The 26,207-nt window shown below is 41.8% G+C and overlaps 1 long non-coding RNA gene across 1 annotated transcript in view; it reads left to right on the forward strand.

The window, feature by feature from the left end:
- LOC119625876 (uncharacterized) overlaps positions 1-26,207 on the forward strand; it is a 123,895-nt gene that overhangs the window by 55,752 nt on the left and 41,936 nt on the right. The window contains exon 2 of the long non-coding RNA XR_005242074.2: positions 16,980-17,062. This is a non-coding gene — a long non-coding RNA (uncharacterized lncRNA). The remainder of the gene's footprint in view (positions 1-16,979; positions 17,063-26,207) is intronic.

Here is a 26,207-nt window from a genome sequence, read left to right on the forward strand (position 1 = left end):
CACAGCCTCCCCCACCACAAATATTCCCATCGGAGTGGTACATCTGTTCCAATCAATGAACATACATTTACACATCATTATCACTTAAAGTCCATAGTCTACATCAGGGTCCACTCTTGGTGTTGTGCATTCTATCAGAATGTATTATTTTTTGAATATATATATTTTAAAGGTTTTAAAGAATGGATTAATAAAATGGTCTCACTTATTGATGGGACTTGGATGCTTAGGATATCACCTTCACTGACCCCAATCTCCCTAGGACCCCTAAATGAGGATGACTTCCTAGAGGGGAGGTTTAACTCGCCGTAGTAATATTTTATGTCTGTGTCTTCTCCCGGCCTTTGAGTTGCTTGGGAAGCTGAAATAAGCAGCTACTCCCCACCACTTTCTTAACCTATATCCCCATAGATCAAAAGAAGCTGAACTTGGGGTTGTGGTTTTAAGGGCTCAGGAGATAAGAAAGAGCCCATGATGAGACAGAAAGAGATGTCCTGTGGGGAAAAAACTTGGAAGTGAGGGACAAGCTTCTCTCCATGTGCCATGCTGTTTGTGTCTGTACTTCAGTAGTTCTTCATCTAGCTTTCTTTGTCCGCGTCAGTGGGGAAATGAGGAGGAGGATTTCAACAAGGAGGCCCTAAATTCAAGATTCCAGAGAGCAAATACAGGCCATATTGTCCTGATAGTCCCAAAATCTCACATAAAGCCTGGCCTTTAGTCAGCACTCAATAAATGGGTGAATGAATGAGAAAACAGGCAACAGGGATAACAGGACAGGAGGGGATTTATAGAACCACTATCAACAAGCTTTAGGTAAGATCCAATTAATAAACTTTCCTTGTCTTAAAAAATGTTTGCATGTGTGTGCGTGTGTGTGTGTGTGTGTGTGTGTGTGTTTGTGTTTAGAGATAAGGTCTTGCTCTTTAGCCCAGCCTAGAGTGCAGGGGCATGATCATGGCTCACTGCAGCCTTGAATTTCTGGGTTCAAGTGATCCTCCTGCCTCAGCCTCCTAAGTAGCTGGGACTACAGATGCTCTCCACCATGCCTGGCTTATTGTTATTATTATTATTTTTAGCAACAGGTTCTCCCTGTGTAGCCTAGGCTGGTCTCAAACTCCTAAGCTGAAGCAATCCTCCCACCTAAGTTTCCTGAATAGCTAGGACTACAGGCACATGCCACCACATCTGGCTAATTTTTCAGTTTTTTGTAGAGACAGGATCTCACTATGTTGCCCAGGCTAGTCTCCAATTCCTGAGATGAAGCAATCCTCCTGCCTCAGCCTCCCTAAATATGTTTGTGTTCTTAAAGGTAACTTTGACTATGCCTCACCTTCTCATTCAGACCTAGCTTATTCCTTTATAGTGCTTTTCCAGTGAAAATGAAATTTAATTTATTCTTTCTTCCATATTCTACCATCATCTTCCAAATGCCCACCATCTTCATTTTCATTTGAAATAAATAACAACAAAAATAATTTGTGATTGCACAATAGTTAAGATTATGTAAACCAACTTTCATTAGTAATAGGATGCTGTACCTATCAGACTACAAGAAATGTAGAGAAATCCACCATTTCTGTAGGTAATGATTACAGAGAACTCTGTAGTCCTCATTCCCATGCTTTTGTTGGGAAGAATAGCAGAGTAGAAAGGATATAGGTTTAGACCCTCTCTCTCTTAATCACTGTGTGTCCTTAGGTAAATTACTGGAACTCTCTGAGCATCAGTTTACTCATTTGTAAAAGCATAAAAATAACTCTATTGGATTGTGAGGATTATAGTAAATGTGTATCTGGAAACTACTGTTTAAATGATTATCTTTCTACCAAGGTTTCAGCACCAGAACGGCGAAAAGGATCCCATTTTTCAGTTTTTGCATTGCAGTAACTGAAGAGAGAATGGTCAAATGCTTTGAGCCCTCTTTCAAAATATTTATTTTACATCAAAAAAAAAAAAAAAAAAAAATCAGGGCTGGGTTTTAAGAAAGGCCTAGGAGGTCTGAATGCTTGGATCTGTTGGACTCAGTGAGAGACACCTGGCTCCACATTTTTACACAGGGAGGTAACTCTTCAAACAAAAAGGCATACCACCTGCTGGTTGCTTTATTGAGAAACTGAGAATTATGTAACTCGGAATCACAAACAATCTGCATGTGAAATGAGGAGGCATACAAGGGACAAGTTTAATCAAGTTTATGGGCATTTTGAGATCTGTAGCCACAAAGCAAGCACAGGTGAAGAAATCTTCAGTTATAAGACTGCCGTATGCCAAGTCAAGCCTTAGTGCAAACGTGAGTTGATCTGATTATTTATCCAGCTCTGGCATGAGATAGCAAAAGGGCAGTGGTCTGGGAAGCCTAGAGTAAAAAGGATTTGACCGTTCGGTATTTCACTTATGGAAAATTATCTCAGATCATTAACTTAGTGGCCGTATTGCAGAAAGAGAGAACAATAACATATTGGGGTTGATGATGTAATGATATGAACTGTGGGCTGCTCTTCGTTGGTAGGGAAAGCAGGTGTATAAACATCAGTGTACCAAGCTAAATGTGAGGACTGCTTTATTTTATTTTATTTTATTTTATTTTATTATTTTATAATAAAATAAATAAATTTTATAAATAAATAAATAAATAAAATAAATAAATTTTATTTATTTTTGAGACAGTCTTGCTCTGTCACCCAGGCTGGAGTACAGTGGCGCAATCTCAGCTCACTTCAACCTCTGCCTCCCAAGTTCAAGTGATTCTCCTGCCTCAGCCTCCCAAGTTGCTGGGATTGCAAGCATGCACCACCATACCTGGTTAATTTTTTGTATTTAGTAGAGATTGGGTTTCACCATGTTGGTCAGGCTGGTCTCGAACTCCTGACCTCAGTGAGAGACTCACTGATCTCAGGTGACCCACCCACCTTGGCCTCCCAAAGTTCCAGGATTGCAGGCATGAGCCACCACGCTCAGACTTGTTTTCTTTTAAAGAATCTCATTTGGCATGAGAGCATCTTTCCTTTGGACCAAAATCAGTAAACTTCTATAGAAGTTCAGAGAGTAAATGTTTTTGGCTCTGCGGGTCATACGATCTCTGTCACAACTATTCAAGTCTGCTGTGGCAGCACAAAAGCAGCCATAGACAATTTGTAAACAAAAGAGCATGACTGCCTTCCGATAAAACTTTATTTACAAAAATATGTTGTGGGCCAGTCTTGGTCCATGAGCCATAGTTTGCTGACCCTTGCTTTAGACCAATGTACTCTGTAACTTGGTCACCCCAGATTCCAGGCTGTTTATACTGCCAGCTGACATCATATGAACTTAAGTTTGTCTTTGCAGTAGAATGGATTTGTGTTGTGTGTTTTAAACCTGTGATTTAGTCCAGGAACTATTCCTACCATGAAAACATCACAGTAAGATTGTATCTTCCCTTCTAGCCTTACAATTTTTCCCTCAGGTGATTTTCAGGATATTGCTGTAAACTGCCTAGTTCAACTTGTATCTCTAGTTTTAATTCCATCTTTCAACAAATTCTCCAAGCACCAATAAACCTTCATCCTTCACACAATAGAGAGGTCCCTGTGTCTGTTTTTTTCTTTTTTCCAAACACACTGGATAAGTAAAGACAAATGTGTTGAAGGCTCTGTGTTATTGATGTACACTACAGAGTGCCTCGTCACTCATAGATGTTTCATAAATATTAGATGAATAAAAAAGTGAGCAAGAGAAGAAGGGAGGAAAGAAAGGAAGGGATGGAAGGAAGGAGGGAAATGTTTATTGAACATTGAATCAGTGAGTCAATGTGTTTGTCACATCAATAGAGTTGGTACTTTTGGAAGCAGATCTATAGTCATGGGCTTTCTAAGTACATGTTTTGTTCAAAAGACTCATCAATGAGGAAAGAGTAGTCCTTCATTCATTTATTCAGCAAATAGTGATTGAGGATTATCTGTGTGCCATGCTTTAGGGTTACAGTGGTGAGCAAAATCCCTGGGCTCGTGGAGCTCACATTCTATTGGCAGGGGCAGATTGCAAATTAACAAGTCAATATACATTAAGATGCCAAGGGATTGGCTTCTAGACTCGCTGTGCAACAGTCAGCATTTGCCATTGTTGCCCTCAGCAACTATTTGTTGAAGAAGTGATTGAAGTCTGTGAGTCTGTCCTGATCTGCCTCCATTTCCCACCTGCAGAATAGATCTGCACAGTGGTCTCCGGGTAAAGTTAAGACCAGGGGAACAATGAGAACCAGGATATATTTCAGGCACTGTGAGTAGCTCTCTTGCTCCAGCACCAGGCTGGAGGATAGGAGGTGCTTCTTTAAACAATTTGAAGTTTCCCAGGCTGGTAGCTGGCAGGGAATCCACTGTAAAACGTTGGTGGCAGCTTCAGTAACTAGAACCAGTAGGCTGTCCTTGACAACCTGATGCTCATGCCATCTCAGGGCCATATTAATAACGGCACCACAAACATGGCTGGTGCCCATGGCAGTGACAGTTTTGGGAACATCTGCTTTTTCTCTCTCCAGCCCCCATGCTATACTCCCAGACCTAGGCTCCTGAGGGGATAAACAGAAAAAGGAATTTGCAGCCAACACAGAGAGAAACAACGAGGATGCTAGCTGCTGCAGCAGCCAGACGAGCCACTGCTTGTCTAGACGAAGTTCTCCTCTGCAAAGTTTCAGTGTCAGGAGTCAGGCAGAGGAGACTTACGAGCAGACCTCATCCTAACCTCCTCGGTAGCAAAGGGACAGCATGCTTGTCACTCCAGGAAAGCCAAGCTAGTTCCAGCAGCAGAGAATTCTTTCAGGGATGCATCTGAAGCATCAGATATTTGTGAGCTATCTAGTGTCTATATGACCAAAAAGTGGCTGTGAAAAGGGAGAAGCCAACACAGCCATGTCATCTCCAGAGAAGACGACACAATTTAGGGGAGCAAACATGGGTCATGTCATTTTCTGCTAATAATCATGTATTGCCCCTATACAGAGCTCTGTGCATTCCAAAATACCTTCATTTTTTAATAGTTATTTGTTGAGCACTTTCTATGTGTCAAGTGATGTGTTAGGCTGTTCATACCTATTATTTAATCCGCTTGACTACCTGTAAAAGGTAGTTATCATTAAATCCATTTTTCACATAGGAAAACTGAGGCTCAGGGAAATTAAATAAAGTTGCCAAGGGTCACAGAGATAGAGGGTAATGGAGCTGGGATTTAAACCAAATCATCTGATTTTCTCATATGATACTATCTTTAATTTATTCATTATTTCATTTATTCCTCACCACAAACTGTAAGATAAACAGATGGGGAATTATTTTCCTGATTTTATAGCCTAGGACTGGGCTGTCCAATACACTAGCCACTAGTCACATGGGTTTATTCACATTTAAATTAATTAAATTAAAATAAAAATTTAAAATAAGTTCCTTAGCAGTAGTTAATTCAAGCACTCAGTAGTCACCTGCAACTAGAGGTTACCATATTGGACAATGCAAATAATAAATGTTTCCATCACTGCAGAAGTTCTAGTGACCAACACTGGCCTAAGTTTCCGTCCAATAGTTTTTGAGGGTTCTCTACTAGGCACTGTGCTAGAAGGTACAATGATGAGAAGGGCATCATCATTTCCTTAAGAAGGTCACAAATCTTGGGGGTCATGACTGATTACATAACTTGCTGGAGATGCAGACAGGGACCACACCCCTATTCACATCCGTCTCCACCATGACATTGACATTCTGGTCTCTTACATACAGATGGGAAAGTAGAATTAAGTCTCTCAAATATGGGTCTTTCTAGACATGCTCTTGCACCAACATTCAGGCTTGTGGTTGTTCCCTGAGAAAATGTGTGTGGGAGACAGAAATAAAAAGAAAGAGGAAAGAGTTTGTCTAGGGAGAATCACATTAAGGTGGTCAAATAGAGATTGCAATGTGCCTGCTGTTGATAAAGAGCATTCTTATGTATCCAGTGAGCTCAGGAAGACATAAACCCAGCTCTTTTTGTGGGTGCAGTCACGGATTTGGGCAAATATTCTTGAAAGATAAATCAGAAGCATGCAACCTTCCCCCAAAACAAACACTTATGAAGCTAAATACAGCTCTATGGTAAGAAAAGTAGAGAGGGTAAATTTAACAACATCAATCCTTAGTTCAAATTCCAGCTACATCTTTTCCTAGCTGTGCAACTTTAGGCAAGTTACTAAACGTCTCTGTTTCAATGTCACCATGCATAAAGTGGAAATGATAGCAGTCCTTGTGTCTTATGCTTCTTGTGAGAATCAAATATAGGATTTATGTGAATTGTGCAGCACCCACACATGCCAGGAATATAAATGGTAGCTTTGGATAGCTAAAAACCATTTTGCCCATGTATATGAACAGATCTGATTTTTGTAGACCAGTAAGTGTTAAATTGATTTTATGCTTTATTTGTTTGTTTGTTTTTTGAGAGGAGTCTCGCTCTGTTGCCCAGGCTGGAGTGCAGGGATGCGATCTCGGCTCACTGCAAGCTCCACCTCCCGGGTTCAAGCAATTCTCCTGCCTCTGCCTCCCGAGTATTATGTTTCTATTCGATAGTGATCACTGTGGCACCGAGTTTGACGCAAATACAGTGAGTTGCATTCACTTGATTATTGTATTCACTTTGTGTATATAGTCGGATAATAAAATTTTGACGAGAGGGTGAGAAGTAGCATAGCAAACTATGGTAAATTGACTTAGTTTAGAGGGGCTCAGCCATGAAAGAAAATTTACTTAGCAAAGATATATTGAGCACTCTTTTGTTTTGTTTTGGTCTTTTGGGTTTGTTTGTTTGTTTTTGTTTTTGGAGACAAGGTCTTGCTATGGTGCATAGGTTGGACTCAAATGATTCTCCTATCTCATCCTCCTGAGTAGCTGGAACTACAGATGTGTACCACTGTACCCAGATTGAGCACCCTTTTATGTGACAGGCAAAGATGAATAAGATGTAGCCCCAACCTAGAAGAGTTTGAAACCTAGTAAGAGAGAAGTGGCAAGGACTAGATAAGCAACACACATGCCACAGGAGAGGCATAAAAGTCCTGTGAGAGCTCAAAGGAAAGTTAAGTCTCATTTAGTCGCTGAGATACAAAAAGTTTGCATAAAAGAGGTAAATTTCAAATTGGGTTATGACAGAGAACTAAACATTTGGCCAAAAGGAAAGAAAGCATTGCAAGAGGCAGAATATAAGCAAAGGTTTGGTCAATTGCAGTTTGCATAAGGTGCAGGTGCAGGGAAGAATAGGGAATTAGGCTGAGCTGAGAGACTGGGAAAAGAATGGCGAGGTTTGAACACAAGCTTGAGGGGGTTGGACTTTATTTGATAAGGCAGTGGTAGATAGTACTTTAGGAAGATTAACTTTTGTCAGTGCAAAGCAAGGAGAAACTAAGGGCAAAAAGATTCATTAAAGAAGCTTTTGCAGTTTTATAGCTAGATGCAATGAGACATAATGACGAGTACAGTTGGAGTGGTGGAAAACAGGAGAGACAGAGGGGAAAACATCTGAAAATATCGACACACCTTGACATCAGTTCTATAACAGGCATTGGTGGCCCTGTAGTTTTGAGTCTGGGTCAGCAGGAGAACTGTGGTGCCATTAACAGGATGGGGAAGTCAGGAAGAAGAGTCCATCTGAGGGGAAAACCTGAGTTCAGATTAAGGCATGGGCCTGATTCAGTTGTTGATATAACTCTCCATGTAGCCACCCAGGCCTGATGTCCTCACATGTATCCCACTTTCTGCCATTCCTTAAGTTACTATATTATTTTTTATTGCTACATAACAAATTACCCCAGCATAAACCAGTGGCCACTTATTGTCTTGCACATGTTCCGAGGGTGAGGAATCCATCATGATTTAGCAGAGTGGTTCTGGCTCAGGGTCTTCCACGAGATTGCAGTCAAACTGGCAGCTGGGGGTAGAGTCATCTCAAGGCTCAACTGGAACTGAAGAATCCACTTCGCAGCCCACTCATGTTGCTGGCAGGCCTCAGCTCCCCACTGGCTGTTGGCTGGAGGCTGCCACGTGGGCCTCTCCCTAAGGCAGCTCACAGTGTGGTACCTGGTTTCCCCCAGAGCAAGTGATTCGAGAGAAAGAGCTCAAGATGGAAGGCATAGTATTTTGTAACCTAATCTTGGAAGGGACCTGTCACCATTTCTTCCACATGCTATTGGTCACTCTGACAAGCCCTGGTACAGTATAAGAGAAAATTACACAAGAACATGTGTATTAGGGTTCTCTAGTGGGACAGAACTAATAGGATAGATGTATATGTGAAGGGGAGTTTATTGAGGAATATTGACTCACACAATCACAAGGTGATGTCCCACAACAGGCCATCTGCAAGCTGAGGAGCAAGGAAGCCAGTCAGAGCTCCAAAACCTTAAAAGTAGGGAAGCTGACAGTGCAGCCTTCAGTCTGTGGCTGAAGGCCCGAGAGTCCCTGGCAAACCACTGGTGTAAGTCCAAGAGTCCAAAAGCCAAAGAACTTAGGGTCTGATGTTTGAAGATGGTAAGCATCCAGCATGGGACAAAGATAAAGGCTGGAAGACTCAGCAAATCTAGTCCTTCCAACTTCGTCAGCCTGCTTTATTCTAGCCGGGCTGATGGCTGATTAGATGATGCCCACCCAGATTGAGGGAGGGTCTGCCTCTCCTAGTCCACTGACTCAAATGTTAATCTCCTTTGGCAACAGCCTCACAGACACACCCAGGAACAGTACTTTGCTTCCTTCAATCCTATCAAGTTGACACCCAATATTAACCATCACAGAATGAATATAAGGAAGCAGGCATTACTGGGGGCCATCTGGAAAGCTGCTATCACAGCTACTAAGTCCTGCCAATCAGCCTCCATATTTCTCAGATCTTGTCCTTTTCCCCATCTCCCCTCCATTTCCCTAGTACAGTGTACTTAGCTCCTACTCAGTCTGTTGCAATTTCAGTCTAACTGATCATGCCATTTTAGCTTTTCTGCCTACAAGCTCATCCTCCTTATCACTGCAAGAGTGAGCTCTTGAAACTGGAGATCTGCCTATCTCCAAACATACCTCCTGTGCCCCAGCTTGAAGCCCATTGCCCAGATGATAATTAAAGAAGATAATTAATGACAGACCAGGAGCTAAGTCAAGCTCCTTAACATGGCTATGGCTCCCTCTGTGTCCCAGTTCCTCCTTATGCTCCAGCCTGGTCCCCTGGCTTTACACTACTGTGCTATTTCACCTGACCATGCTTTTACTACACTCTTCCTTCTGCCTGCCATACCCATCCTCATCTCTCTCCACCTTCACCTAGCAGGATGGCATTGTGATCCAGAGCACGGACTTGGGATTCCACCACCCAGTCACTGTAGGACTTGACCAGTTACTTAAACTCTATATGCCAGGCATCAGTCCAATTATTTACATGAATTTATTAACACATGTATCCCTCCTATGACCTAAAAGTAGATGATTATCATTATCATCATTATACAGATGAGAAAACTAAGACACAGAATTAAGAACGTTAAAGGTGTTTGCAATTATAATTATTCCTTGTTCAGGGTTAAGTTCAGATACTAAACCTCATCCTTCTAAACTTCCAAAACAAGTACCCTGCTGTGTAACTCTAATTTGGCTTTACCAGATTGTTTGGAAGTGACCTAGGTTTGTGTCTGCCTTTTAAACCATAGGCTGTTTGAGATCAGGGCCCATATCTCAGCGTTTGTGTCTCTTCAATGCCCAGTAGAGCCTCAGTCAGTGCATGCTGGCTAAGCTTCACTGAGATTTTGCAGGGCCTGTTGAAGATTCAAGTGAAGCTACAGGCAATTGCCAAATAAAGAAAGAAAAGAAAGGAGAGAAGCTGAACACAAAAAGAGAAGAGGTATCGGAAATGACTGCTTTATATTCAGATGAAATGTAACATTTTCCTTGATAAGACTAAAACAGTGACTCTAAACCATTCACCTGAAAAACTAACCTGAAATAGCTATGAAGAGTCCCACCTAGTAGATGGAGTCGAATTGACATTCACTCTTAGTGTGAGTCCTTCCCTGCTATTTTCTCCAGGCAAGCACAGTCATATAGATCTATGGGTTCAGGCACAGTGACCAGAACAATCACGTCTACCAGGCTCATTCCCCAGAGTCTTATTTCTGTTCCTCTTTGGGAGCCATGATTGTCTCATTGTTGTAGGCAGACAGGCTGATCTGTGGGACCAGGAAAATGGTCACATTTAAACACAAAATTAACTCACAGAGAAATTCTATGAAAGTAATAAGATTTTCTTTTGCTTTTTTTTTTTTTTTTTTTTTTTTTTTTTTTTGAGATGGAATCTTGCTCTGTCGCCCAGGCTGGAGTACAGTGGCACAATCTCGGCTCACTGCAACCGCTGCCTCCCGGGTACAAGCGATTCTCCTGCCTCAGCCTCCCAAGTAGCTGGGATTACAGGCGCGTGCCACCACACCTGGCTAATTTTGTATTTTTAGTAGAGACGTGGTTTCGCCATACTGGCCAGGCTGGTCTTGAACTCCTGACCTCATGATCCATCCATCTCAGCCTCCCAAAGTGCTGCGATTACATGAGTGAGCCACCACTCCTGGCCTTCTTTTGTTTTTTTTGTTTGTTTGTTTGTTTTTGTTTTGTTTTTTGGCAGAGTTGTCTTTATGAGAAAAATATCAAAATAGCATTTCAAATATCGTGAGCCTTGCAAAAACATCTAAGAGTTCTTCACAAATGGTGGCTTGTGGCCCAAAAGGTCTATTCAAGCCATTCTCAGAAATAATATGGAAATTAAGGTAATTTAGCTTTGGTATTCTAATCTCTTACCAGGCTTGCATCTCAGACACACCTTGTATTTTGTTATATGTTAAGCCTGTGTAAAAAAAATTCAATCCCCCAAATTAGTTCTTCCAGGTGTTTCTAAAAAATAGTTTCCATATGACAGCAGCTCTTGTCAATATCCTGCTGAAAAATGAAACATTAAAAAAAGAAACTTAATACAGCTCTGACTTTGTCTAGGGACTCCTTCAGTTTCCTGTCTCCAGTGATATCATTTTAAACATTTGCTTTCTTCAAATGGCTTACGTGTGCTCTATAACTCTGTTTGTGATGTGTCTTGGCATGTTGCTGTGGAAATACTAAATCATTCCACATGCGTATGTGTTTGCCTCTCCGTGTATATTCTGGAATTTACTTGAGACCTGTTATTGTGTCTCCTTCTCCTCTTCTTAATTCTTTCTTCCCTAGGACTGCCTCAAGACAGTGTTCAACAAACAAATACTCAATCACTCTTGACTGATTGATTGGTTTTCTAATTTAAAAAAAAAAAATTACTTGGATGTTTTGACTAGTATGCACCATGCATAGAATGAAGTGCTTTACATGTGTTCCTTCTGGCGTCTTCACAACAGCCCTACGAGTATTATCCCTACTTTCCAGTTATGGAAATTGAGGCTTAGGGAGAAAAGTCGCCTTTCCCAAGATCACAGCTGATGTCTGTGTGGCAGAGCTGAGAGTCAGAGCTAGGCTGTCTGACCCCAGGCTCATGTGCACTGCCTGTAGTAGCACTTGTTTGCCATCTTTTTAACTAGCGACTTCTCTGAAGTCACTGCTTTGCAGGTTTAGAAAGGAAAGGGTGTCCTTTGGGCTAGTGAACTTCATGTCTCTGACAAAGGATGCCAGACCTGATGCTCATTGTAAAGGCTACTGAATTCGTCCCTGATCTTCATTTCTAGAAGGTTATGTTTCCATCCTTATAGGCTTTGATTGTGTCCTCACCTGAATCTCATCTTGAATTGTAGTTCCCATAATCCCCTTGTGTCATGGGAGGCACCCTGCTGGAGGTAATTGAATCATGAGGGCAGTTACCCCCATGCTGCTGTTCTCGTGATAGTGAATACGTTCTCATGAGATTGATGGTTTTATAAGGGGCTTTTCCCACTTTGGCTTGGCACTTCTCTTGCCCGCCGCCGTGTAGGATATGCCTTTGCTCCTCCTTTGCCTTCTGCCATGATTGTGTGACCTCCCCAGCCATGTGGAACTGCGAGTCCATTAAACCTCTTTTTTTGGTTTATGAATTACCCAGTCTCCGGTATTTCTTCACAGCAGTATGAAAATGGACTAATGCACATCCACTTTAAAACAGCACAGATGCCTCCTCGTTGCATCCAGGCTGGTTGGTGTATGCAGCAATGCATTAACTATTCCCGCATCCTCTACCTACTTGCTGCTCAAAGCGCAGTCCTTGGACTAGGAATGTTAACATCACCTGAGATATTAGTAATTTAGACTCCAAGGTCCTGCCTCAGACTTTCTGAATCAGAATCTACATTTTAACAATATCCCTAGGTGGTTTGTGTGCATGTTAAAGTTTGAGAAGAACCTCCCTACTCGTCAGTTGTCACACACAGTGAAACTTCTCTCTTCCACCACTACTGGCAAATAAGTAAGATGGGTCAGCAGATCCTGATTCAAGTGACTCTAAGCAATGTGTTTACATCAATCCAGGGGGTAGTGTTGATTCTCTCCCATGAACACATAACCACTGCCACCAGATGTTCCAGTCTCCTGTCTCAACAGCAATTTTTCAAGTTAGTTGAAAATTCTCTACATGTGGAGTCCTGTGTTCGAATGAAAATATAAAACCTTGTCTACGGGTAGGTTTTTAGTTCATTATGCTTCCCAGAGCATCTCCCTAATGTCCCCCTTTATGATATTCAAACTTCAGCTGCTCAGTTCGTATAACATTTTAATCTAGCCTAATGCCAAAACATAATAACTTTGTTAAAGGAGAGGTGAGTTTAGGATTACTGTCGCTTTTAAGATCTGTACTAAGAAATGTTTATACCACCAGTCTCCAGTGTATGCCAAATCGTGTTGTTGCTGTGGGCAATACAGTAGAATGGCCTCATTATTTCTCTGTCTAGCCTCTTTAGAGCTATAAAGCCCAACCATGTTTTGTACTTGTAGTGGTTTGAATGCAGTGCTATTTTGAAAAGTAGAACTAATGATTATTCTGCAAGGGCTTAACATGTTTGCATCACAATTTAGACCCTGCTTCTTTTCAATAAATATATTTAAATTTATTGTATTTTCCCATGCTTGTATTCAAGTACTTAACGAGTAGTGCGGCAGGTACAAAACAAGTCAGACATGAATAATTTTCTTAAGGAGAATATATTCTGGCTGGGAGAACAAGGTTGTACACAAGAAAAAATTGAAAGGAGTATAAATTAATCTGTAGAATTGACCAAATGGTGTTGTGTTCATGGACATGAGAGAGTATGAGCTTGGTCTGCGAAGGCCTCATAGCATAGGAAAGACTTGAAGAATGGATAGGCAAAAAGTGAAGAAGAGGTTATTCCAGAAGGAAAATAATCTTTGCAAAGGGATATGTGCCAGTGAGCCCGGAACCTTCTTTACTACAGCCTTGCCTGGAGCTAACATTAATTGACTAACACATCCATAGCTCTGTGTTTCTTCAGCTAAAACTAACTAGATTCAAAGATGCATTTAAGCCAGGTGTGGTGGCTCATGCCCGTAATCCCAGCGCTTTGGGAGGCTGAGGTGGGAAGATCACTTGAGGCCTGGCTGATATGGTGAAACTCCCTCTCTACTAAAAATACAAAACTTAGCTGGGCATGATGGTGTGCACCTGTAATCCCAGCTACTTGGGAGGCTGAGGCAGGAGGATTGCTTAAGCCTAGGAGGTGGAGGTTGTAATAGCTGAGATGATGACACCTTACTCCAACCTGGGCAACAGAGCTAGACTCTGTCTTAAAAAAAACAAAGATGCATTTAGTCAACACATTTTTCCAGAGTGTAAATAATGTTTACAATTATAAAATATTATAATTATATATAATTATATATAATATACATTATATATCAATATTATATCTATATATTAATATTAATCTATATTAATAATATATTGGTTAATAATATAATGATTCTTCTATATAATTAATTTTACATTAATATAGTAGTAAGGTAATTATGTTACTATATTGATTAACAATATATAATTATAAGATATAAATATATATATGATCTAATTGTATATATAATAAATTACACAGTAATTTGTAATTCACATTTTTAGGCCTCTCCGTATGTTATGGCTGAGTGCTTTACATGTGATATAACAACTTAATGGGGGGATTTTGGTCTCCATTTTGCTAATAAGAAAACAAACTTAGTTTAGGAATTTAACCACACAGTAAGTGGCATTGCCTATATGTGAATTCAAAGTTTGAATGCAAAACCCACATTCTTAACATTATACCATACTGCCATACCATATATAGTATACATACTATATAGCGTTTTGAATATTGTTTACTCAGGCACAATACAGCATTAAAATGTTAAGACAGGGAAAATACCCCCTTGAAGCAATTTCTGATCTTTACAAGAAGAGAAAGCCTGATGTATAGAGCTGAAACTATTGAGCAACATTGTGTGGCAACACCGCTTTCTCAAGTCCTGAGAGTACATTAAGAAAGCATGGAGGCAAGGTTAGTTTGGGTAAGCTTTCTCAGAATTAATAATTTGGAGAAGATTAGCAGATCTATTATTGTAGGCCAAAGTTCCAATTTAATTATTTACATGCTTGTGTGGTTATATATTGTTCAAATATGACTTCCCAACATGGCCAAAATTGCAAGACACCAATTGAGAAAGATTTGAGTCATTTTAGAAATAGCCACCACTGAGTTTTTGACCTGATTTCCTGGGCGTGTGTTTAAATGCCTTTCACTCACTTATTTTTGGAGTTCATGGGAGGCAGTTTATGAAGACTGATTACAAGAATGAAGAGTCACATGCTCAAACCTGGGTTTGAGAGCTTGTCCTGCCACAAACAGTCATGAGAGTTAGCTGTTCCCTCAGACTCTAGGCCAGTGTGCTCAGTGCAACCCTGGCCAACAGCATGGGCATCGCCTCAGAACCCGTCAGAGATGCAGAATCTCAGGTCCCACCCTAGAGAGGCTGAATCCGAATCCCTGGGGTAGGGCCAGCAATCTGCATTTTCACAAGCTCACCAGGAACTCTGTGCTAGGCCTCACCTTCCTCATCGCTAAAAAGGAGGTCATGTAGTAGAGTACCTTTTTCACGGGAGCATTGGAAAGATTAAGTAAGATAATGCACAGAAAATGCTTAGTGCAGTGTCTAAAACAAGAGTGATTAATAAATATTACCTTCTATAGCTTCTTTTCTTTTTTTATTTTTTATTTTATTTTTTTTTTTTTTGAGACAAGCTCTCTCTTTGTTACCCAGGCTGGAGTACAGGTGACACAATCTCAGCTCACTGCAGCCTCCAGCTCCTGGGCCCAGGTGATCCTCCCACCTTGGCCTCCCTGTACCTGGGACTACAGATGTACATCACGATGCCTGGCTTATTTATGTTTATTTTTTGTGGAGATGGGGTCTCACTATTTTGCCCAGGCTGGTCTCAAACTCCTGGGCTCAAATGATCCACCTGCCTCAGTCTCCCAAAGTGCTTGGATTACGGCATGAGTTACCACATCCAGCCATCTTCCATGGCTTTATCTTATTTTTTTTAATTTTTGATTAAGAAGGGATAAGAAACCACAACCCTAAGCAGCTGAGTCTGTCTGCGTTAGGTTCCAGCAGAAATCAATTCTTACACCGAGTGATTAAGACTCATCTGACGTCTGCCTTGTGTTACTAAGAAAACCTGAATTGTATAAACAGGTTTCTGTTGTGGTCTTTCTTGGGCTCCTGTTTGAAAACCAAGGAGGTCTGTGGCTGAGTTTTTACGGTCAGTCCAGAGGCTCCATGGAGCAGCTCTAATGGATGTGTGTGTCAGATTGCAAAAACACGCAGACTGGAGCATTTAAAGTCCTATTTAGAAAACCGTCTCCAGGTTTCACATTTGAGAACATAAACACTTGCGAAGTGCAATGCTTCTTCCAGGGAGACATGGCACTGGCTCAGCTCTCCGTGAGGTGCCCATTATATATCAGTGACTGAGCAGAGTCCTTGGAAGGCCCAACTTGACCCAGAGTGCTCACTTTCAAACCATCTGAATCCATTCTAGCATCTCTGTAGCTTTTGCTTAGTGTTTACATATAAGAATTTGAGCATCTATCCCGCTTAGAACCTTCATGCTTTTCGCTTGCTCTTTCCCCCTTGGACAGAAGTCAGCGAACTTTTCTGCAAAGATCCAGACAGTACGCTTTGGAGGCCACAGGATCTCTGTCAAAACTATTCAACTCTGCAGTTGTAGATCAAAAGCAGCCATAGATGATATATAAATGAATGGGTGCGGCCATGTCCCAATAAAACTTTACTTACAAAAAACAGGTGGCAGGCCAGATTTGGCCCACTGAGGCCTGACTTAGAATCTCAAAACATCTAATAAAAGGGACCTAGATGACTAGGCAGCAGAATAATTTGGTGTCCATGGGTAAAGTTCCAGCTTAGAAGTAGTTACTGGCCTGAACTTAGATATGCCTTGGGTCATGAAAAGTAAACAACGCTAATTGTCCCTTAAGATCAGCTGGACCAAGATCTATTCTGAAGCCGTTTTGCTTCCACCTGGTGGGAAAACATCTTCTCTTGGCTTAAAAACTTTTAATGAAGATACTGCCTCACAGTTTGAGAACAACCAAAGTGAGTTCCAAATCTGGAATAAGGAAGTCTTCCTCTAAATGATAAGGTAGAAAGGGAGATGATGCTCAGATATCAATGAGTAGGATGCAGACTCAGACCTAAAGCACAAGAGTAGAGAGGGAGGCCTGTGTCTTCCTTTCCTGAAACAGCTCAGGATACATGAATCCTGGTGCTTAGAAATGACAAAACTGGCCCCTCTGCAAAGAAGTAGCCCAGAGGTTGTGAATGTCATAGATTATTCTGTATCCATGTCCTAGGAATTCTGAAGAATGATAAGCATCTCTATATAAGACAGAAGCAGAAGAAACCAGTTGGCAAACATTCTAACTTGGGCTATTCTTTCATTTGCAGAGTTTTTGCAGTGCCAGGTGTGGATTGAGATTCAGCCTTTGTAAGACTTACTCACTGAAAACAGGTATTTGCTTGGTTCCAAGGTAACCATTTGTTAACAGATGTCATTGGCTATCCAATAGTTATTCCAATTCCCTTTGTTTTTCCTTGGAGGAGAGCCCCTACTTCAAGATTTTCTTCATTATACACAACAAAATTGGGGTGTCTGTGTATAATTAAGAAAATATTGCTTGGTTTGATTCAATTACAATGATCTCATTGTACATGTCGATAATTGGTTTATAGATAAATATGTAACCTAGAGCTGCCCAAAGAAAACTAAAATCTTCTTGAGATTTCTGGAAAAGGTAAACTTTCCCTTAAAAAGAGGCACAGGGGTGCTGACGAGTTGATGGGTGCAGCACACCAACATGGCACAAGTATACACATGTAACAAACCTACACGTTATGCACATGTACCCTAGAACTTAAAGTATAATAATAATAATAATAATAAAATTAATTAATTAAAAAAAAAAGAGGCACAGGGTGAAATGTGTGAACCTGTGGACATTGTTGACGTAGAGGTTGCAACTCTGGTGGCCACCTTGCAACCCTGAGAAAGCCAAGCTATAGATGATGAGGCAGAATTAACCCTGAGCTGCCTTACCTTGAGGCTTCTTGCTATTGAGAGAGTAAAAATGTTCCTTATTGTGTCAACGAACCGGTTAGTTAGTTTCTGTTTCTTGCGACCAAATAAATCCCCAGTCTTACACATTCCTGTTTGGTCTCTACCAGGCCAGTTCAGCTGTGAAGTTCTGCTTCTACCAGTTCTCAAGTTTTCTGCTTTCACTATTCCCACCTTGTTTAACCACCTGGTAGAGGCCCGGGAATTGTTATGTTCTTTGTTATGTTTTGTCCATCAGTAGTAGCCCCTGAGGTTGGGGTCTTACTGGATAGGACCTCACCAGGGAGCCCTGCTCTATGAAGACTTGCTACCCACAGACTGAAATGATTTCAATTTGTTACTTTTGTTATTAGAAGGATTGGTGATAATAATGCTGTTTCTTTTTCATTCATCCAGTACAATTGTCCTTCTCTAACAAAGTTTGTAGGCTAGTGGATACAATGAAGTAAACTACCACATACAATGTAATGATGGGCCATAGTGGGAACTGGGGCTGTGGCAGTTGAGAGATTGGCCCTGTTTTGGGCCTATACAATAGTCTTGCATATCCCATTTCTTCCAAACTTGCAATGCCTCCTTCTCTGGAAATCCCAGACTCCCACTTTCTTGCCTCCACTGCAGTTAGGACATGAACATATAAGCCTCTTCTGGCCAGAGAGATGTATGAGAAAATCTTAGAAAAACTTCTAGGAAGGATTTTTCTTGAAGAGTGATAGCAACACAGAGAGTTATTTTACTTTTTTCCTAATCTTGGTTGTTTTGTCAGAGGGCATGATTTGGAGCTATAGCAACCATTTTGTGACCATGAGGCAAAAGCCAAGAGAACTGAAGAAAAGTTGAATCCAAGACTTGATATTGTTATATCACAGAACTAATCCTAGCTCTGTGTCTCTCCATATTTCTTGTCATGTTTTAATACCATTTTATTTAGTATCTGTTACTTACAACTAACAATACTAAGTGATACAAAGGATTTCTAACCTGAACTAAGGGAGTCAAAGAAGGCTTCCTGGAGGAGGTGACTCATGAACTGAAGCATAAAAGACAGTACACATTATGCAATAGAAGCAGAAATTATAAAGGAGGGTGCCAAGACTTGGAGGAGAGAATGTGGCAAATTTAAGAACTCAAAATTGATGACCATCGCTGGAGCACAGAATACTGCATATGTATCAGCAAGAGACAAGGCCAAAGAAGCCCATGGGAGAAATGGGGTGGCGGGGGCAAATCATACATGTCTTTGTAAGTCCTGTTAAGAAAATTTACCCATTTGCTTAAGAACATTAGGAATATTGTTAAAGGCTTTTTCATTCTCAAAATCAGAAGTAATCACTGCTTTTATACAACCAGATCGCATTGCTGATAGTTTACTGTTATTTCAGCCTATTAGGGATTACAGTTTGTCATTCAACTATCTGTTTCCTCCAGTAGACTGAAAGATATTGGGGGTCAGACTATGTCTTATCTTATTTATTTTATTTTATTTTTATTTTATTTTATTTTGAGACACAGTCTCACTCTGTCGCCCAGGCTTGAGTGCAATGGCATGATCTTGGCTCACTGCAACCTCCGCCTCCCAGGTTCAAGCGATTCTCCTGCCTCAGCCTCATAAGTAGCTGGGATTACAGGCATGGCCACAACGCCTGGCTAATCCTGGCCTTAGGTGATCTACCCACTTCTGCATCCCAAAGTGCTTGGATTACAGGCATAAGCCACTGCTCCCAGACATCTTATCTCATTTAGATCAACCATCTCCAACATATCCTAATCAAGGTTTGTTGAATTGAATTATCCATCCCATTACAGTATACACAACCTGAAACATTTGAATGTGTTTTACCTTCATTGATCATTTTTATATACCATGTGAAGCCTGGAGAGGTAAAGAGAGGGGTCCAAGCTTCGTGTAGCTTGTTAGTACAGAACCATAAGGATTAGAAATAGGTTTTAACTCTCCTTGTCCAAAAATGCTTTCTGCTACATCATACAGTTTCATCCCACAGCAGGTATTTCCATCACTAAAATGTATGTACTTTTGTTCATTAGCAGTGAGGTGCCAATGAGATTTAAAAAAAAAAATTCATGTAGACATTTCCAGAAGCTTCTGTCTGTAGTGGTAGAAACATCCAGTCACATTTTCTTTTCTTGGGGAGAATCTGAGTGGCCATTTGGAGTTAGCAGATGTACGGCAAGTAAAGCCTCTTTGTCATGGCTTGAGAAAGACTAGTATTCCCCCATGTCTCCTGTTCTGTAGAGCTCCTAGAATACTTATGAGGTAGGAGACAAATTTCTGTAGGAACTGTATTAGGGCAACTACCTACAGGCCATGGCAGATAAATCTGAACACTTCAGTGGCTCAAGTCAATTGTTCTGTTTCTCACTCACATAAAAATTAATGTTCAGGGGGACAGCATCAGAGATCCAAGCCCTATCTTGGATCCACCATGTCCTGTGGCTTTTGCCAGATCCTCTGAGTCTCATAGACTCAGAGAAAAGAACTTTCACCATGGACATCACTTCTGCCCACATTACCTTGAGTAGGACTGTCACGGAGACATTTCTCTGCATGTGAGGATGGGAAAGGTAGTCCACCTTGGGTGCAGAAAGTTAGCAAAATGGTTTTGGTAGACAAGTAGTCATCTCTGACTTAAGGATCAGTGGGAATCTTGGGAAAAAAGTTGCGATACCCCTTACCTTCTGAGGTTCTGCTTTATATCATATTTCTGATAGACTAGAATGGATCAGATGAGGCCAGGAAGCACAGGAGAAATTTCACCATAACTTGCTTATTGATTCACCTCAAAGCCAGGATTATGTTTTCCATGGAGGGGAAGGTTAGTTCTGAACATAAGTGGCTGCGAGTTAGCAATCCCTCCTTATCCAGACATTGTCTTGGAGTAAGAATGGGTGAGTGCCCATATATTAAAAGAGCTGTGTATTAAAGAATTATATATATTATTGGGAGCCTATACCCCAATATGAAGTGACCCATCCTTCATTCAATCCTTCAACAAAGCCTGAGTACCTACCATGTGCCCAGAACATTCTAGGTGCTGGGGATACTGTTGTTCCCTACTCCCACAGAGCTTAGCCTCTAGAGAAGGAGAGACAGGATAAAGAATAAATAAATATAGTTTCAACTAGTCATAAGTACCATGAAGGAAACAGGGTTAGGAGATAGAAAGTGACTAGGGAAGAAGAGTCTAGTGCTCTTCTAATTTGTGTAGAACAGAGTATGATGAATTTAACCAAGGGAGAGAAAGACTTTATTTCCCTATTTCTTTTTTTTCTTTCTTTCTTTCTTTTTTTTGAGACAGAGTCTTGCTCTGTTGCCAGGCTGGAGTGCAATGGCGCAGTCTCAGCTCACTGCAACCTCTGCCTCCCTGGTTCAAGTGATTTCTCCTGCCTCAACCTCCTGAGTAGCTGGTACTACAGGGGCGCACCACCACACCCAGCTAATTTTGTATTTTTAGTAGAGACAGGGTTTCACCATGTTGGCCAGGATGGTCTTGATCTCTTGACCTCATGATCCGCCCACCTCGGCATACCAAAATGTTGGAATTACAGACATGAGCCATCATGCCCAGCCTATTTCTCCATTTCTAAGACCAAGCAAGATTGCTATTGGGCCAGCAATGGATGTGCTTGGATAACTGGAAAATTTTTCTCTGTGGTCCAAGACTACCCCACTTTTCTGGACCTTTGTTTTCAAGAGCCATACTATGTGGCAACGATAACAATAGTAGCACAACATGAGCATCACAGATAGATCAATGATATTTTCCAAGATCTTCTTTGTAGAGGACAGTACTCACTTATGCCAGTGAACACCCCTGGGATTCTCAGACTTTCCACAGGAGGTAGAACTCCTTAGAAACAGGAAGAGAAATGATGAGAGATGGGGAGTTAAAATCATACAGTTTGATGAGTAAGAGAAATGTTGCTTTAGATGAAGGAAGATGTAGCAATTTTACCTTCATTCCACAATGATTTACTAAACACTTTCTGTGGATCAGATACTGTGTTAAGACCTGGAGATAAGGTGAACAAATGTGGCACAGCCCCTGACTTGACAGATTGTACTTTAAAGGAAAACAGAGTGTGTGACAGAAAGTCAAAGCTATCTGTGCGCATTTTTTTTGTGCTCTATGTACGAAGCACTTTGCCCATTTCCATAAAGTGGGGTGTAGGGGTGAAGCCTTGTGTGCATCTTTGTCTTTTCATGAATACATGAGGACATTTTTCTCCCCTGCTCACTCCTCCCAGGAGGGGCATTGGCTTTCTGTTCCTACTAATGATTCTGCAGGTGCCCCCCTCTTCTTGGGGTATTCAGCCTCATTCTGCTTTGTGACCAGGCAGCTGTGTGGGTCCCACAGTGTGATATAGTAATCTCATCCTAGGTTCCAGCTGCAACATGCGTTCTCTGATCCTGACGCTCCCAGGTCACCCTGGGGTTGCCAGAAACCACTGGTCCCCATTGTATGTCATTCCCCCAAAGTTAACTTTGTCATTCCACAAATGCTGTCAGAGGCGATGTCTGAAAACCATGCTGAAACAGCTTGCCCAGATGGAATATTCAGTCAATTTTTGTCAGTAAGCCAAGAAATAAGACATTTATTTGATTGAATTCATGTAAGCGTTGATCTGTTTGATTTTTAGCAGCATTTGGTCTGGTTATCTCATGTATATAGGCACAGTTCTCATCTCCTAGGGTTACAGAGCCCATGGAGTCAAAAGCCACCACAACAAAAATGTATCCATTTCCTCTCCCGTGATCTTCATCCTGTCTCCATAATCATCCTGGAAAGCACTTGAGGGAAAGAACCATGCCATATTTTCCATTGCACAGAGTAGGTGTTGAATATTTGTGTCAGGCAGGGTCTTGCCAAGAAAGAGATGACCTACCGAAACTGAATAACTTGAGAGTTTCACTATCCCTAGGCCTGAAAAGACATGAGAAGGAAGTGGAACTGAGACAGGGACAGCGATAGAAACGGGGAGAGAGAGAGAGAGCACGAGCTATTTTACCCACCATGTCCCAAATCCATAGAGAGAGATGGGAATGAAATCCCCAGCCTCGCTGTCTTCCATCCCTCCAGTCATCTTCCTGGGTTCCCCAGTCGCTGAAATCCCCTGGAAGCCAGAGGGCACGGGAGCCTGTTGAGGTGATCCATGTATGTCAGCCTCTCAGGACACAGAAAAAAATCTAGAAGGATGGAAAGTAGAGCAAGCGAGAAAGACAGATAGAAGATATCCAGCCCAGTACTGGTTTTTGTTTGTTTCAGGTTTTCTTTTTTTTTTTTTGAGATAGGGTCTCACTGTGTCACTTAGGCTGGAGTGCAGTGGTGTAATCTTGGCTTACTACAACCTCCACCTCCCAGGCTCAAGTGATGCTCCCACCTCAGCCTCCTGAGTAGCCAGGACTACAGACGTGCACCACCATGCCCGGCTAACTTTTGTCTTTTTGTAGAGACGGGGTACTGCCATGTTGCCCAGGAGTGAGTGTGTGTGTGTGTGTGTGTGTGTTTACACAGAATCTTACTCTATTACCCAGGCTGGTCTCGAACTCCTGGACTCAAGCAATCCTCTTGCCTCAGCCTCCCAAAGTGCTGGGATTATAGATATGAGCTACTACACCTGGCCCCCACCCTGTTTTAACCAGTTTCCAGAAAAGGTTAATTATATACCCTTTCTGTGTCTGTGTCTTACTTTCCAAGTTAAGGAGTCATGTGGAATCACAGAGGCTTGAGCTTAGGAGAGCTCTGAAAGCACCACCCCCTCTGGGATGCATAAAGCTTCTCTGAAGTATCTTCAGCAAGTGGCCCTCCAGCCTCCTTTCAAATGTCTCTGTTGATAGGGACATCACTACCTATCAAGGCATTTGAGGGCGCTTCTAATTAGAAGCCTCCATAAACCAGCTCCCTTGAATTTTCTAGTTTTATTTCTGGAGGTCACCAAAACAATTCCAAATCTCCAGCTCCCTTTCACAAGCATGCCTGAACCTGAAAACTTTCTATTTTGTGCGTGGATAACCACTTTCTTAAAAGGAAGGAGAGGAGAGGCTACAAAGCAAATAAAAGCCAGTTTCCCCAGCAAAGATAGAAAAGAACTCAAGGTGTGGGGAGGAAACCACTTCTCTCCTCGCATCCCACCACAAAAGCGTCAAAAACACTCAGAACATGGCCTGGAGCGGTGGCTCACGCCTGTAGTCCCAGTACTTTGAGAGGCCAAGGTGGGCGGATCACGAGGTCAGGAGGTCGAGACCATCCTGACTAACATGTTGAAACCCCGTCTCCTCTAAAAAAAAAACAAAATTAGCTGGGCGTGGTGGCGGGCGCCTGTAGTCCCAGCTACTCAGGAGGCTGATGCAGGAGAATGGTGTGAACCTGTGAGGCGCAGCTTGCAGTGAGTCGAGATCGCGCCACTGCACTCCAGCCTGGGTGACAGGCTCAAAAAAAAAAAAGCAGAAAAAACCTCATAACATCCTAAAAATGCAAATGCAATGAGGAAATCCCTGAGAACTAGAGCTGGGACCCTGAAGAAAGATTTAATTATGTTTCAAAGCCACATGCTTTAGATTCAGAAGCCAACCCAGCTCCCCTCAGCAAGACAGAGGAAACCAAGAGCCATGAAGAGCAGTGGCTAGTGTAATTAATGAAAACCTAGCAGCTAAAAATACTCTCCCCACGCAGAGGACCACACTTCATCTTTTGTAAATCCCAGCCTGCAGAAAGCACTCCGCGTGAAAAGAACCAGGTCGTTTGCATGAATCTGTGTAAAACATAGACACTAGTGTATTTGTGAGGCTGGTAACACATGAGAAATGGAGGGGAGATTTGTTTTCTGTAGCAGTGGACAAAGCATGCCAGCTGGCAGCGTGCCTGAAACAAATAACCAAGACACAACTAGATCTGTGTGAAACTTGGTGAGAAAATTTAGAGTCGGTGGAGCAAGGAAGGGCCAGGGTCAGGGTACAGTGAAGGACAACATGGACAAGCAGAGAGGACAGAGAGAAGGTCTGCAAGCTCTCTTAGTGGTAAATTCACCATACAGAGAGAGGCACGTACAGATTAGTTCTCCAGTTCCCATCTCCCACCTGTTCTCAGCTGTCACCACATCAGCATTCCAGTTCCAGCCCTGGATCCTGAGCCTCTTCCCTCTTCACCGCTTTTGAGAGTGGAAATTAAATTTGGTTGATTCCATTTCCTATATTTCTGTTTGGCAGTGGCAGACCTAGAAATACCAGGGTAGGAATATCAAGAAGTAGGTTTCAGTTGTTTCCCTGCCGTTTACTGTATAAACTCAAATGCCACAGCAACTTTCCAGAGAGATATTTTCTTTAGTCTAGTTTTTTTATCATATAAATATTTCTGAATTTGCATTTAATAAAATTCACTTTTTGTTTCTGCTGTACAGTTACTTCTGGGTTTTCATAACTACCGTGATGAAGATGCAGAGCAATTGTCGCCCCAGAACTTTCCTTTGTGCTAAATATTGGTAGGCAGATCCTCCCTCAGCCCAGCCCTGACCCTTGGAAACCACTGATAGAGATTTTCTTCTTCCAAAATGTCGTATGAATGAAATCATACAGAGTATAACCTTTTGAATCTGTATTACCCACATTTCACAAATAATACATAACAAGCTCAGAGAAGTTTGGTAACTTGCACAGGGCCATACAGCCAGAAAAGCAGAGCAAAAATTAAAGTGCAAGCCCACTGATTCCAAATCTTATCCTTTCACCCTAGCGCTAAGCAGAAACCCTGCCTGGCTTGAGTTTCCTCATCTCCCTCATCAACATGTGAAAAAGGGACCAGTGAAATCATGAGTGCAGGACAACTTCAGGAAGTGCAAAGCCCTTTGTGCAAGGTGCATATTGCTTATTGTTTCTTCCAGTCTTTGTCGCCAGCCAACCGTTTTGCAGTAGGACATTGTAACTTCCAAATTGCCCTTCTGAACATGGTGGTGCACCTTTGAACCTGGCCATAATCCGTCTGTTTAAAGAAATACACACACACACACACACACACACTCACTCACCTTCTGCTAATGCAAGAAGTATCTCAGGAGGTTAAGGACCTGTCTTGACTGCAAAGATGAAGCCCTGTTTTCCACAAAGTGGCACAGCCACAGTCTTATTTAATGGGATTTGAGGTTGTGCAGGAGTGTTTTGGTCATTTGGAAGGGATTTTTCTATTCTCAGGACATAAAAGTAACTGCTATGAAATACAATTTTGACTTGACTATTTTGTCACAAGAAGTAAACATCATCTGCTGGCCTGATGGCTTGAAAGCCTCTCTCTAAACGGCTTCTGCCAAAGCCTTTGAAATGTTTGCTTTCAGGCTGGATTCAACCACCAGGATATTTAGAGACACACATGTCATAGCCCCAAGAAGCAGATCCCTCTCTTGGTGAAGATAAACCTGCAAAGCTGTAGCTTTCTGGAAGCCAGACAAATATGGATTTGGTCCCTTCCTCCACCCCTGCTCCCCATAAATGTTATGAAAAGCAAATGTCTGGCCAGGTGCGGTAGCTCACGCCTGTAATCTCAGCACTTTGG

The sequence above is a fragment of the Chlorocebus sabaeus genome, chromosome 22, assembly GCF_047675955.1.
Source record: "Chlorocebus sabaeus isolate Y175 chromosome 22, mChlSab1.0.hap1, whole genome shotgun sequence".
Lineage (NCBI taxonomy): Eukaryota > Metazoa > Chordata > Mammalia > Primates > Cercopithecidae > Chlorocebus > Chlorocebus sabaeus.